The sequence below is a fragment of the Triticum urartu genome, chromosome 3 (assembly GCF_003073215.2).
Source record: "Triticum urartu cultivar G1812 chromosome 3, Tu2.1, whole genome shotgun sequence".
Classification (NCBI taxonomy): domain Eukaryota; kingdom Viridiplantae; phylum Streptophyta; class Magnoliopsida; order Poales; family Poaceae; genus Triticum; species Triticum urartu.
In genome coordinates, this window is record NC_053024.1 from 509,144,726 (window position 1) to 509,150,351 (window position 5,626).

Sequence of the window (5,626 nt, forward strand, 5' to 3'; positions counted from 1 at the left end):
AACGGAACAACAGCATGAGCCATCTATCTACAATCAAACATAAACAAGCAAGATACTAATCAGGTACTAAGTTTCATGATAAATTTAAGTTCAGTTTAATCAAATTAATTAAAGAACTCCCACTTAGATAGACATCCCTCTAATCCTCTAAGTGATTACGTGATCCAAATCAACTAAACCATAACCGATCATCACATGAGATGGAGTAGTTTTCAATGGTGAACATCGTTATGTTGATCATATCTACTATATGATTCACGCTCGACCTTTCAGTCTCCGTGTTCCGAGGCCATATCTGTATATGCTTGGCTCGTCAAGTATAACCTGAGTATTCCGCGTGTGCAACTGTTTTGCACCCGTTGTATTTGAACGTAGAACCTATCACACCCGATCATCACGTGGTGTCTCAGCACGAAGAACTTTCGCAACGGTGCATACTCAGGGAGAACACTTCTTGATAATTTAGTGAGAGATCATCTTATAATGCTACCGTCAATCAAAGCAAGATAAGATGCATAAAAGGATAAACATCACATGCAATCAATATAAGTGATATGATATGGCCATCATCATCTTGTGCTTGTGATCTCCATCTCCGAAGCACCGTCGTGATCACCATCGTCACCGGCGTGACACCTTGATCTCCATCGTAGCATCATTGTCGTCTCGCCAAGCTTATGCTTCTACGACTATCACTATCGCTTAGTAATAAAGTAAAGCATTACATCGCGATTGCATTGCATACAATAAAGCGACAACCATATGGCTCCTGCCAGTTGCTGATAACTCGGTTACAAAACATGATCATCTCATACAATAAAATTCAGCATCATGTCTTGACCATATCACATCACAACATGCCCTGCAAAAACAAGTTAGACGTCCTCTACTTTGTTGTTGCAAGTTTTACGTGGCTGCTACAGGCTTAAGCAAGAACCAATCTCACCTACGCATCAAAACCACAACGATGGTTTGTCAAATAGACTCTGTTTTAACCTTCACAAGGACCGGGCGTAGCCATACTTGGTTCAACTAAAGTTGGAGAGACAGTCGCCCGCAAGCCACCTATGTGCAAAGCACGTCGGGGAAACCGGTCTCGCATAAGCGTACGCGTAATGTTGGTCCGGATCGTCTCGTCCAACAATGCCGCCAAAACAAAGTATGACATGCTGGTAGGCAGTATGACTTATATCGCCCACAACTCACTTGTGTTCTACTCGTGCATATAACATCAACATAAATAACCTAGGCTCGGATGCCACTGTTGGGTTTCGTAGTAATTTCAAAAAATTTCCTACGCACACGCAAGATCATGTGATGCATAGCAACGAGAGGGGAGAGTGCTGTCTACGTACCCACGCAGACCGACTGCGGAAGCGATGACACAACGTAGAGGAAGTAGTCGTACGTCTTCACGATCCAACCGATCAAGCACCGAAACTACGGCACCTCCGAGTTCGAGCACACGTTCAGCTCGATGACGATTCCCGGACTCCGATCCAGCAAAGTGTCGGGGAAGAGTTCCGTCAGCACGACGGCGTGGTGACGATCTTGATGTACTATAGCAGCAGGGCTTCGCCTAAACTCCGCTACAGTATTATTGAGGACTATGGTGGCTGGGGGCACCGCACACGGCTAAGGAATAGATCACGTGGATCAACTTGTGTTTCTTGATCTGTCTTTGGTGCTAGCTCTGCCCCTCTATTTATATCTTGAGCCCTGGGGTCGAAACTTGGAGTTAAAGCCTTCACAAAGTCGGTTTCACCCGATAGGCAAGAGTCCTTCTCGGACTCCAGGGCCAGACGCCAGGGATCCCGGCGTCTGGCCCCTGGACTCCGCAAAACTTCCTTTTGCGCTTTCCAAAAACCTTGTGGGCTTTCCCCTTTGGCCCAAATAAAGTGTTCTCGTACCCAAACATTTCGGGAAACATCCGGAACCCCTTCCGGTGATTTCCGGAACCCTTCCGGTGACCAAACACTATTATCATATATATCAAACTTTATCTCCGGACCATTCCGGAGTTCCTCGTCATGTCCGTGATCTCATCTCGGGACTCCGAACAACCTTCGGTATATCAAAATGCATAAACTCATAATATAACTATCATCGTAACCTTAAGCGTGCGGACCCTACGGGTTCGAGAACAATGTAGACATGACCGAGACACGTCTCCGGTCAATAACCAATAGCGGGACCTGGATGCCCATATTGGCTCCTACATATTCTACGAAGATCTTTATCGGTCAGACCGCATAACAACATACGTTGTTCCCTTTGTCATCGGTATGTTACTTGCCCGAGATTCGATCGTCGGTATCCAATACCTAGTTCAATCTCGTTACCGGCAAGTCTCTTTACTCGTTCTATAATACATCATCCCGCAACTAACATATTAGTTACAATGCTTGCAAGGCTTATGTGATGTGCATTACCGAGAGGGCCCAGAGATACCTCTCCGACAATCGGAGTGACAAATCCTAATCTCGAAATACGCCAACCCAACATCTACCTTTGGAGACACCTGTAATGCTCCTTTATAATCACCCAGTTACGTTGTGACGTTTGGTAGCACCCAAAGTGTTCCTCCGGCAAACGGGAGTTGCATAATCTCATAGTTATAGGAACATGTATAAGTCATGAAGAAAGCAATAGCAACATACTAAACGATCGGGTGCTAAGCTAATGTAATGGGTCATGTCAATCAGATCATTCAACTAATGATGTGATCCTGTTAATCAAATAACAACTCATTGTTCATGGTTAGGAAACATAACCATCTTTGATTAACGAGCTAGTCAAGTAGAGGCATACTAGTGACACTTTGTTTGTCTATGTATTCACACATGTATTATGTTTCCAGTTAATACAATTCTAGCATGAATAATAAACCTTTATCATGATTATAAGGAAATAAATAATAACTTTATTATTGCCTCTAGGGCATATTTCCTTCACAAGGCCCTGCAGCCCGGTGTGCCGCAGCGCCGACTTCCCCAGTGTGTTCGTGGCGAGGTAGCGCAGGTCCACCGTGTTCGCGGCGAGGTAGCGCAGGTCCACAATTGACATAGGCTGCTTGCAGGTGTCTTTGAAGTTCTAAATAAATCGGGCTTTTAATTCTGCCCATGAACCAATGGAATTGGGCGGCAGCCCCTTCAGCCAGGTGCGGGCCGTTCCATCCAACATCATGGCGAAGTACTTGGCCATTGTCGCGTCACTGGCCTCCAGTAGTTTCATGGCCATCTCATAGATTTCAATCCACGCCCCTAGCTGTAAATTGGCCGTGTAATTAGGCACCTTTCGAGGCCCCTTGAAATCATTTGGCAAACGCTCATTACGCAGAGCGGGTACCAAACAAGGGACACCTCCAGTCCTTGTGGCCACGCCTGCCTCAATAGAGGCCGTCGGATGAACCGAAAAAGACTGGTGAGCCGCCTTCTCAGCTGCCCGTTGAGCCGCCCGCTCAACCTCTTGACGGATCTTGTCCTGGTCCACCAAGTTAAGAGCCCCATCACATGTCGGGTCATGCCCGCACGGCTGGTCACGGCGCTGGGAGTTGCTTGAAACGACTGCTGGATCAATGTGCCTGCTATAACTCGGGCTCTGGCTTGGGCGAGGGGTCGAATGGATCCTGTCTCGACTATAAGAATATGCCTCCTGCTGCGGCAGAGCCGTCTGAAGAAGTTCTCTGACCCTTCGGGTTTCGATTGTCGTCGGAGAGTCACCCTCCGCTGGTAGAGTCGCCAGTCGCGCCGCCGCAACGATCATGTTCTCCAAAGGGTTAGAATAATGACCCGGTGGTGTTGGTACATAAGGAGGTGAAGCAATATTCATATGAGGAGGTTCCATCACCCGTGGTTGAACCGGCGTCCCAGCCCCGGGCGTTGCCACCCGGTTTACCTCCGGCGGGTTACTGGGGCCTGCACCGGGTGTGCGGAAGAGGTTTCTAGGATCATAAGTCAGAGGCAGACGTGATTGAGCCTTCTGGTGTCTTCTCCTCATGATCTCATTTGATGTGTTCAGATCCATCATGAGCTGGAAGGCCTCTGATTGAATCTGCTGAGCTCGAGCATCTAAAGTCGCCCGCTCCGCGGCCATCCTGACGTCCTCCGCTGCTAGGTTTTCCTTGGCTTGTACTACCTCCTCACGTAACCGTGCCACTTCTGCATCGTGCTGAGCCTGATCCGCCAGGTTAACCACGTCAGTTAACAGGGTTATCATCCCGTCCATGAGATCCATCAGTACCTGAGCCGGCAGGCGCGCAGAGCCTCCTGCCCCGGCCGCCGTTGACCCTGAGGTTATCACTGCCGCAGCCTAGAGTTTTGAACGGGCTGCGTGCCAGTCATGAAGATCCCTGCCCTGCTTGGCGGCTCAAAGGGGTCCGAAATACTGCTACCATCAGAACAGCCCCCAAGCCCACCGTCTTGCACTTGATATAATGAATCCGTCTCCCCTATGGACGATCCACCGTCAGAGCAGATGGTCGTTGTTGGGGAACGTAGTAATTTCAAAAAAAATCCTACGCACACGCAAGATCATGGTGATGTATAGCAACGAGAGGGGAGAGTATGATCTACGTACCCTTGTAGATCGCAACGGAAGCGTTGACACAACGTAGAGGAAGTAGTCGTACGTCTTCTTCCCGATCCGACCGATCCAAGCACCGTTACTCCGGCACCTCCGAGTTCTTGCACACGTACAGCTCGATGATGCTCCCCGGGCTCCGATCCAGCAAAGCTTCGGGGATGAGTTCCGTCAGCACAACGGCATGGTGACGATGATGATGTTCTACCGACGCAGGGCTTCGCCTAAGCACTACAATGATATGACCGAGGTGGAATATGGTGGCAGGGGGCACCGCACACGGCTAAGGAACGATCACGAGGATCAACTTGTGTGTCCTAGGGTGCCTCCCTGCCTCCGTATATAAAGGATCCAAGGGGGGTGGTGCGCCGGCCTAGAGGAGGGCGCAGGAGGAGTCCTACTCCTACCGGGAGTAGGACTCCCCTCCCCGTTCCTTGTCCAACTAGGAGAGGTGGAGGGAGAATAGGAAAGGGGGGGCGCCGCCCCTCCCTCCTTGTCCAATTGGGACTAGGGGGAGAGGGGGCGCGCGGCCTGCCCTGGCAGCCCCTTCCTCTTCTCCACATTAGGCCCATAAGGCCCATTAACCCCCGGGGGGTTCCGGTAACCCCTCCGGTACTCCGGTTTTATCCGAAACTTCTCCGGAACCCTTCCGGTGTCCGAATATAGTCATCCAATATATCAATCTTTATGTCTCGACCATTCCGAGACTCCTCGTCATGTCCGTGATCACATCCGGGACTCAGAACTAACTTCGGTACATCAAAATGCATAAACTCATAATAACTGTCATCGTAACTTTAAGCGTGCGGACCCTACGGTTCGAGAACAATGCAGACATGACCGAGACACGTCTCGGTCAATAACCAATAGCGGGACCTGGATGCCCATATTGGCTCCTACATATTCTACGAAGATCTTTATCGGTCAGACCGCATAACAACATACGTTGTTCCCTTTGTCATCGGTATGTTACTTGCCCGAGATTCGATCGTCGGTATCCAATACCTAGTTCAATCTCGTTACCGGCAAGTCTCTTTACTCGTTC